Source organism: Geospiza fortis, unplaced genomic scaffold (assembly GCF_000277835.1).
Source record: "Geospiza fortis unplaced genomic scaffold, GeoFor_1.0 scaffold10, whole genome shotgun sequence".
Lineage (NCBI taxonomy): Eukaryota > Metazoa > Chordata > Aves > Passeriformes > Thraupidae > Geospiza > Geospiza fortis.
This window is the reverse complement of record NW_005054326.1, coordinates 2,356,079-2,366,807: the sequence shown is the minus strand read 5'-3', so window position 1 is coordinate 2,366,807 and position 10,729 is coordinate 2,356,079.

The following is a 10,729-nucleotide window of genomic DNA, read 5'->3' as shown; positions in this document are numbered from 1 at the left end:
GAACAGCTAAAAATCAGTTAAGCTTAATATAATAAATGTATGCATTTTTAGAAAACAAATCACTGCTTGGTATTTTGAACTGGGGAGAAGTTTTGTTATTCTCTTTCTGGGGTGGATTGCTCCTTCCTTTCTTTGATGAATGTGGTACTTGCCATAGTGTGACTGAGGGAAAAAGTCTCCTCCTTTTTTGGCAGATTTTTCCCTATTATCCTTGGAAATAAATGTACTCCTAATTTAATTGTTTAAAGCGTTTTAATTTATTTATCCCTGTATTTTCAGTCCTTTGAACTGAATACTATTTGAATGTTTTCTGTTTCAAAGAAAGAGCTTCTTTCTGATCCAGGTTTCCCACTTGTTCCTACTTTTGTTTTGTTGGCTCAGTGAAGCCTTTTTTGTCCCCTTTTCCCCAATCTCAGTTTCCCAGCTGGTGTTTTATCCATGTCACTGAGATTCTCTTCTTGGGTGATGTACTTAAAATCTGTCCCTGTTGTCCCCCCCCATAAGTGTGATTCAAACTTTACTCACAAGTGGCTATTGCAACACATCTTTTGGCCCTAGTTCTCCCTGTCTCCAGCTAAAGCCAACTTTCCCTCTCAAGTCTCTTTTCTATTTACGTCAACTCTGTACCCCCTTTTGATGTCTGCTTCCAATTCCCAACTCTTCTTTCCTGTAACCTCTGGTGCACTCTCTACTGTCCCTTACCAATCCTGCAGGAAACTGCTCCTTCCCTGCACAGCCTGGACATGAGCATGACACAGCACAAAAAGAAGCGGGACAGAATGTTTGGTGAACTGTGTTTCCTAATAAAATTATTAGCAATTTCTACTTGGTTTTCTTTTTAATGCGTCCTCCTATGCACCTCTGCAGTGTGTATTTATTCCCTTGCACGCCTCGATCAGCTTATGCTGGCACTGGTCAATTTTCCCAGCATCAGTGCTTATCTATCCTTGTCTAGCTTTAGTTGTAGCCTTAATGTAAGTTGCAGAAGTTTCTGGGCCTTCGCTTGTGTTTTATGCAGATTTCAAGAAGGAATTGCTGTGAAAATATCAGCTTGCCCTAAATAATTTTGCTTTGTAAATAATTCAGGCCAAGTGCAGAAATTAAAACTGAAGTTACATCTTCTGTTTGCCTCCATACCCTGGACACCTCATGCACCAGAGGTATAAGCACACCTTTAGCAAGGAGGTGCAGTGGTTGCACAGGCTGTACTGCTGCCAGAGCGCCCAAGGAGGTGCAGTGGTTGCACAGGCTGCACGACTTCCAGAGCAGCTGAGGAGACGCAGTGCCAATCGTGCTTGTGTGCTTGTTTGGTGCAAAGTCCGGCGGCTCCTGAAGGGGAGCTCAAAGCTAAGCCGATTTGCGTTCGTTTGGTTTTAGCTGAGGCAATTAAAGGGAAAGTACAGGCTGCTGCCGTTTCCGGAGTTGGCAGCATGTGGCACACAGTAGGATATTTCCCGGGTGGTAGTGGTGCTGCGTGTCCACACTAGTGCATTTCCCAGAGCTCATCTAATCACAGATTTGCAGTTCTCCAGGGTCCTTAATGCAAGCATTTTCTTTCCCTTATACTGCTTGTACTCATCTCCCGCGGAGGAAGGGGAAGTATTTCTACTGTCAAGTAAAAACGTTGAGAGTTTTTGGGTGCTTTGGGTATGTAAATGTGAGACTTAGTCAAAGCAATTAGCTGAGTAACCACTGAGCTTAGATTGTTTTCCTACCCTGTTTCCAGGTTGTGATTAACACCCACCGTGATACACACCCAGCCTTTTCCAGCACTCACAACTGATACACCGGGCCTCAGCCACAGCTGCCTTGGGATGAACAATCACACAGCTCATTTCGGGACTCTCTGCTCAATCATTGCACATCTAAAAGTCAGACTTCAAAACAAAAGCACAGATAATGGGGCTGCTGCTTTGTAGGTACCAGTTTTTCCTTCAAATTTTGTGCACGTTCTTGTTCAAGTACTTCCCACTGCTCTTCACACTGACCAGTTTTGCTGTGTGAATAGGAGCTGCTCGTAACTAAGTCCTGGACAGGTTTTTTTAAAGCAAGACTGTACTTCTAAAATTGTTTAAAGTGTTTGATAAAATAATTTATAAACACAATGGTAAAAAACATAGAAGAGAGAGGTCAGTCGAGACTTGAAAACACATTGTTATTAGATTAACATCCTCCTTATTGGCTAGAAATTGAGGCTTACCCCAGGCCAGCAAAAGAAAGGTCATAGATTTCTGATCCTGTGGCCTCAGAAATATCCCAAGATCCAGTACCACCTTATTTGTCTTCATGCCATGCTGCATCACTCCTCAATGTTCCCAATTCCAGCTTTTTGCAGGGCTATGCTGGGAACCAGATCAGGGAACCTATTCCATTGGAAAAAAAATAGAAAATAGCAGCAGAAAATAAGAATAATTTCATTATCAAATTCATGGCATGTGCCTCACATCTAGGAGGAGCATTGGCTGAATTCCTGCCCTCTGCACTACCCTGGAAATCAGCCTGGCATCAAACCCTGGTCCAGCCTCACAAAGACATGGAAAAGGTGACTGTGGCAGGGAACCTGAGAGATAAGGAAATAGAGGGAAGAGCTTCTTTCAGTGACTACAGGGAACCCTGGGAAAGGAGGTGATTTTCAGCTGGATCATGAGGAGCCAAGCCAGAGGATATCTGTTGGAGTGTGGGCAAGTCTGGCTTGTTTGGACATAAGGAATGTAAACAGCAGCAGGAGCCTTCGTGGGGAAGGACGTCATTGCAGCAACATGAAAGCATCAACTGCTAACACTGTATTTATCCAAACCGTAAAGAACAATTTTAAATAAGAAGAGGTTTCAAAGCTGTGTTTAGCTGGAAGATCTGTGTGGGAGAGGGGTGGATACCTTTGGACTTTGTTAATAATTAAGTGGAGGAGTGTGTTAAAGCCTATGGAATGGACAGCATGGCAGTAAAAATACCATGACTCACTGAAGCTGGAGGTTAGCAAACAGTCCCAGGTAAACAAAATTGCACATGACAGATCCTTGTGTAGCAAGACTCATCTCTCTTTAGTGAAACCAAGATTGAAATGCTCCATTTGCTTCTGAAAACCTCATGACCTTGTGAAAATAATTTGATGCTGAACCTGCAAGAAATAGAAATTGTGTTCAGAACTAGATGAAAATCCAGCATGTTTTCAAAGATACATATTTGCAATATTCAGCATATTTTCCAAACAGTTTTTTCTCATAATAATACCGAAACTAATGATTTCCCAGTTAAAGAAACCAAAAATGTGAAGAAAATGTCTTTTCTCTTATAGTTTCATTCACTTGAAATGCAGCAAGAGCCATATATGGTTTAAAAGAGGCAAGAACAAGAACTTGTCTAAGGAGCAGCCTGTGAAGTCTGCTTTTCTGTGTACTAATGTTATCAGATATTTAGTTTTTAACTGAATTATTTTACAGGTCTTCCCCCATTAAAAAAAATAAAAATTGATACTATCTTTTGCATATCTTAATATAATTATCTCCCTTTCTCCCTTTTTACCTCCTGTTTATGTCTTGAGGTACATTTTGCTCTAGAAACTGGCAGACAAAATCCATAAGGTTTGAATGTAGAGCAGCAAATATACCAGAGCTGGTCTCCTGCCAGCTGCCTGCCTCTCAGGGTGCACACACACACTGGTTATCTGGCTTCACCCTTTCTACAGCCATAGCTGGAGACCCCAGAAATTCCCAAGCCACTGGAAAATGCTGACAACAGGACAGGCAGATCACTGATGCCATTCTGGGAGCCTCCAAGAACAAGAACCATCATACAAGAGTGGTTAATTAGAGCTGTATCATAGAGTTTTGCACCCATTTTGAGTTGCTATCTGACAGCAGTTGCTCTGATTACCTAATTCATCTGTGTGCAACTCTACAAATATTTGTTAGAGAACACAAAATATTTGCTGTTTATCCTGGGTTTCAGCATTACAAATGTTTGTTTAATGTCCAGGCTGGGATTTTCAAATATTTCTGATATCTCAGTATTCCTCCAATTTATTTCTATTTAATCTGGAAAGAAAAAAAGATCTTGTCAATATACCTGCCCTGTACATCTCATTCACGTTTGCATGCTGGGAGTTTGCCTCTTGGAGTGCCCTGTCACTGTGCCACACGTCACCAGGTTTGTCAGGGCGCGTGGCCACGCGCAGAAAGCCTCAGAGGCCCCGCAGAGCGTGAGGGACGCGTGGCACCGCGAGCGGGGAAGGCAGGGCACTGTTCTGTTAGCTCAGGGTGAGCGAGGTTACACCAGCCAGGCTATGAGTGTGCTGACATCACCTGATTGCTTGGCCCTGCAATTACAGGAGCTGTGCCTCCACTCAGATTTTACAGTTAGATTAGCTATTACCTGTGACTGTGCTCCAGCACGAGCTGTAAGTAAAAACAAACACAAGCCTCCTTTATTTTTTTTTTGACCCAGTAAAACTCTAATTACAACACAAAGTGAAGAAGTGAATTTTTTTTCTTATCAAGGGCAATGCCATAGGCTAGTGTTCAGAGCTGAAACTGAGTCAGGAAGAAATCATCAAAGCCAGGTGTCACACAACTGCACTTCACAGTGTTCTAGCAGCAGAGGAGCCTTCTGGGGTAGTATCAATGTAGCACTGCTGAAAATGGAAAACCACATTTCCTTCTCCTACTCCTTCTTTCAGGGATAGACTCCACCATTTACCCTCTTTGGGCTTTAGTATTTGTGGCATTTTTCAACCCCCCCAAAAGACTGGCTAGTTGTCTGTAGGTCAGGGACTTGCATTGCCTCAGCTGGGAGCCACGGAACACCAGAGCAGGCACAAGGGTGACAAGAGGACACTGGGAGAGGGTAGAAGGGAGATCTTCCCCCTTGCAGCTGTAAGGTGTTGCATCAGTTCACTTGTTTGTTAAACCATACCTTGGAAGAAGGTGGTAAAGGCCATATCCTCTTTCTCCAGATATTAAAAAACAGATCAAAGAGTGGTTGAAATCCCTGATGGGTTGTTTGGTTTCCCATTGCACCAGTATTCATTTTATTCCTCTTATCTTTCCCCCCCGTCTTCAAACCCCTTGATTGGATCAATGTCCCTCTTCACAAGTACACACTGTCCTTGCCTGCTCTCTTTGTATCAGTCCTTCAAGCCCTATTTCTTTTACAAACTTTGTTTTTCCAATTGGCCAACTCTTCATTGACTACTTCTAATGCAATTATACTAAATTCCTGTTTACCTGACTATTCAGTTCTTTGGGGCTAAATCTTACAATTTCTCTCAATTTTGTAAAGTGCTATTTGCCTGCACATAGCTAAAGATCCTAAGACATTTTAGCAACTTTGATTTGCTCTTAGAGGAAAGACTCAAGTCAGTCATTACCCCACTATCAGTCCCATGAACTGTATGCAGAAAAATATGATTTATTACCCAAATAAAGGTAAACTAGACATTCAAAAATCGGAGTGGGATGCTGGTATCAAAATGTACTTAATCCAGACCCAGTGAATCTCTAATTAAAAATAAAATACAATTGATGATTTTTTCTCCTAAACTCTGTAAATACTTGGAGAGTCCAACTGGAACAACCAACCATTTTTTGTTGTTTTTTCTGTCTCTAGCTCTTATGTTGATTTTTCACTCCAGAAATAAAAACTTTACAGCTGGCATGTATATTACACTAATGATGCTTTGATTCAGAAATACAACTAACAGATGTTAAATTAATCTAGTCAGATTTGAGTTACCTTTGAGACCTGGCTACAGTGTTTGCTTCTGGAAGGTATGCACATTTTATTTGTACCCATGGCTCATGAAAGTCAGGCTGTCTTTGGATAAATGATGATTTCATGTTTTTCTCAGTTATCCACTCATGTCCATAAATTTGAAAGATGTGTATTGTGCTATCGGAGAATGTACTTTGAAGCCAGTTTTAGATTTGGTTGCTAATCTGGCAGCCCTGCTTTTCTCTTCTGTAAACAGTGATAAATAGTTTCCAGTGGGCCTGAATCCAGCAAGGCTCTTCACTAAATAGCCTCTAGGTAGTGTTACTTCGGAGTGAAGGGACAAACCCTACCTTAAAAGAAAAGCTTGATAATACAACTGTATGAAAATACCTAATGCTTCCTGCAATATGTGCAGTTTTCTGAATTTGCAGAGCTGATCTGCCTTCATCTGCTCCAGCAGAACAGCAGGTTGTACCCAGTGCAGTCTGTACCTGACACAAGGTTTCTGATAAGCTCCTGGATATCAAAAAGATTATTGAACGAATATGTTTGATACAGTAGGCTACTGTTTGATATTGTTTTTCCATTCCTTATCACAAGCCATGATAGCACTAGTAGAAATTAGGTTATTCAATTCTAAGGCTTTGCTGCTGCAAGAGAATAAAATTGTACTTTTAAAAAATATTCACGTGCCTCAGGAAAAAAGCCCACCTTTATTCCCTGGATTAATCACTTGGAGCAATGTGCTAAGTATACTGAGCCGTTCTTTTTGTGGAACATGAGGATCAAGCCTTTGTTCTTGGCAGCCACATCCTTCATGCCGTGCATACTGGAACCCACCGCTGTTATTTTTCGTTCCTCACGGAGAGCAGAGAGCTCTGCAGCAAAAAAAGGGGCAGCTCCTCCCAGAGGGGTTTGTGCTACAGCAGCAGCAAACTGCCAGGGAGAGCCTGAGGACACACAGGTCACAACAAAGGTCACAATGAAAGCCTGATGTGGCAGCTCTGCTCTGTAAATGCCACGCTGGACTTGGCACCTTCATCAATTTTCATGGGTGGTCTTCAGATTGAGGCTCAGGAGTGGGAAGCTGGTATTAAAAAAAGGCAAATAGTGGACTGGTGAGACATACAGGATGCAGAGACATTGAGGAGGAAAGAAACAGAGGCCTTTAAATTGTACTTTATGGACAGTGAAGAACTCTGAGAGGAGCTGGAGGCAGGATGGCTACTGATGTTTCCACCCTTTTGTCTCTATCAGTACCCTACACCCTGTCTACCCCATACCTTGTAAGCACATTTTTACCTGGGGGTGCTGTGAGAGAATAATGTGGTTATTTTTGCCTTGCCAGATTCACTGGTGTAGAAGAGAGACACAGCCAGAAAGTTATTTTATAAAACCCTATCAAAGAGCAAAATTGCATTCTTGCTTTCTTCTTGTATCACTACAAAAAGTATAAGTGGTCAACACAGCATGACTGCAGTTGATAGGAGGTCAGTTCTCCTGCACTCCACATATACCAGTCATGTTATCCCTTTGTCAGGAATAGATGGATGCACATATTCCTTGTACATATTCACCTTTGACTGATGTCTCCAAAGAGCTGGGCCAGAACTTACAGAGAGATAGAGGCAGCAGCAGAGAACACCCTGCTGTATGTTAACTCTTCCAGCATTAAATGGATTTTAAAAGCCTGCTTTTCAGAAAAGAAAGGACTCATAACCACCTGCAGTGGCTTAGCTTTACGAAGCGCAGTCACTCAGTGTTAACAAAGTTATTCTTTCTATTTGTCAGCAGGCACAGAAACCTTGCAGGGCTGCACCCAGAACTGTGCAGGTCCTGTAGAATCATCAGATTTGGTAAGATTTCATTCCTGTAGAAAACAGCTGCAACTGTCAGTGCAGATCTTTTGCCCTCAAATTAGTGAAAGTTTGATGTAACAGGTGATCTTTTAGATTGACCTTTTAACACTCAAGGTATATACATGACTTCTCTGCAAAATGAGGACGAATGCTACTTATTGAATTTATTTTCACATTTGCTTGATAGAACCATTCCTCTCTCATTTAAAAACATTTCTCCTTGCAGTTGTCTTATGGCATTACAAGAACACAAATAGGTCATTTCCTGTAAACTATTTTTTAAAAAATCTTTATAAAACTTTGTATCTACAAATAACATAGAATATCCCCCTGGAAATTACTTAAGCCTAAAAATTAAATATTTGCTGTTTAAATTTCTCTCTGGTTGAAAAGAAAAGCTGTAGTCTCTCTTCTGAGCAGCCAAAGCACAAGGCACAGCAGGATCTGAGCAATGTAGTCATCAAAGCCACGAAACAAACCCTAAATGCAGCTTTAGCAAACCATACAGTAGCAGTTTCAAGTTCTCTGGGAGTAGTTTCATATTACCAGCAGCTGGTTTAAAATAGAAACACGGCCATTGTGCCATCCTCTAAAATAATGTTTTTATCACAACAAAAATATTTGCATGCAGTAAATGGACATTGAGTAACTGTGGACTTCTGTACCTGTGATTGCACTGTGTAAAAACAAGGTGGAGAGAATAGAAAACACCTGAGACAAAACTACTTGTTCCCTTTCCATATTGCTGCTTAGAACAGCAGCCACTCACCCTTTGAACAAAGATAAAAATACTTACTTCTACCAAAAAACCCCAAAGCCTACCTTCCCAAACCTAAATAAACATAGTTCTTCCTTATTCCTAATGTGTATGACTGGTACTTCAAGCTTTTTACTCTTAGATTATTTTGTTTTTCCAGTTGTCGATAAAGTTAAATCTCTCAAAAACTTTGGAACTGATGTGCTTTGAGTTTTTCAATGATGAAATTTTATACCACCTCTCATCCTCTCACAGTTCTAAGACATTGCACTGAAGGTCCCCTGCAATTTTGCATGGAGGGACAGATAAATAGCAAATTCATATTAGTTATTTCAAACACACCTGGAAAATATTTTGAAAACATAGTGATGCCAATGAATAAAAGACTGTGCTCTGGGATATATTTAATGATTATTGTTACCATCAGAGAAATCTCTGTAAGAGAATTTGCTGCACTGTGAAGGAGGCAGTGAAGGAAAGAACAGGCTTTGAAGATCATCTCAGTGTGGTTCACACCAGATGCTCCGTATGTCAGGTGAAATACATTTTAAAGTGAAGCTGGATACTCTCCAGGTTTTTCTGTGGAGATGTCTCAAGTGACAAGCTTATAAAACCAGAAGTTTCAAGTGCTGGAATGGCAGTGATGCTTGGGGCTGATCAGGGCTGCATCCACATAGCCTACAGCTCTTTGCTACTGAATGGTTTCTGACAGAAGACTCAACCCAAATCTTTTACTGAACAAAGGAAGGATAGCAGATGACTTTTTACCTCTTCTACAGAAAGCAAAATCCCTGCTCTTGCTTGGATCTGTGGAACAGGGGCATGTCATGGGAACACCTTTGTGAAAGAGAAGGATAAGGGGGAAGTTTCCTTCCTCATGCTGGGCTGGGCTTGAGCCTTTCAGAAGCACCAAGAATGAGCTGGAATTTCTGAGCTGTGTTTTCAGGAGGCTGCAACTGCTGCTTGCTAAATACCCTTGCATATACCTTTGGCTTGTGGATCCATCCCCATAAATTCATTTAATGCATCTCCCTATGGAGATGTAGAGTTGGGAGGCAATAGCTTAAGTGGGGTTCTCTGATGTCACCACCCTGTGGTGGCTTAGTTAATTTAAATAACATCTCATTTTAAGTTCTTGTTTTTTCTTAGGCTCTTGTTTCTTAGGCTCTTGCTCAGAAAATCATCATGATCCTCCATAAAATACACAAGTATTGATGAAATGAGCCTACATTTGGACCTGGAATGATTGCTCTACTTGTGTTAGTTTCTATGACTATTCACTACATTCACTGGGAAAGACCCAACCCAAGAAAATTTTACATTTGTATTTTTGCACAAGGCAGCAATGTTGACTGTGTAGTTACTAAACAGCTTGACAGCAAGTTGGAAAAATGAATAGAACCATTTCTAGCCATACACATCTTGCATGTGTGCCAGGAAACAAGCAAAACCTGATTTCCCAAGCATTTTTGTGATGGGAACTTCAGCTGGCCACATCCTATCCCCCAATTCCTTTAGCCCCATGTCCTTTGTTTTCAGCCCTAGACTGAAAACAGCACCCAGCCCTAGATATCCTCCAGCACCTTTCATTTTGGGGCAAAGTAGCTGATTTGTCCCCCAGCTCATGCTGCCGGTCCAGCTGGCACTCACTTTTGCAGAGACCAAAATATTGGTCAGGCAAACACTAATTGCGTGAGAAGAATAAATCATTACAGGTAAAAATCACAGTAGAACCTGCCCTATACCATTCCAAACCTACGTGTACTGTACCTAATCATTATTTTCATCACCATTACTGATAGCTTCTCCATTGGTTTTGGTGCAGCACCTGAATCAATGAATGTTTTCTCTGCCTTTGTTGGGAAATCCCATCTTTGTACTGCAGATTTCTCACATGAAATCGTAACTAGATTTTAAATGTTGTGATTTGTGAAGAACACATAACCGGGCTGTAAATTCACAGTTCCTCCTTGCTCTGATTTCTGATCTGTCTTCAAGCAGGCTCGTTTCTGAGCAAGCAGCACGAGAGGTGATTGATGGCAGTGAGGAGAGCGATAAGCACCTGACCTCTAGTGGCAGCTCTCCGGGCTCGGTGGGAAGGGAGAGAGCTGGAAATGTCAGGAAAAAAGGGATTATGGAGTAAACTGGAACTATGAAGTAGAGCCTGAACTTCCATTAGTTGCTTTGTCAGTTTTTGTTTAATTAATTTATCTTTTCTACTGAAATCTCGGTTCAGAATCTAGGGCATTTCTCTTTCTGAAACTTTTCTTCACATTTATCATTATGTTTAAGAAGTGTGTGCACAGTCTTCCAAAAGAATCACAGCAATATCCTAACAGGTTTTATATCTTCATATAGAAAGTTTTTGGCAAGTTTGTCACTTTGGTTGTTTCCCCCCCATGCA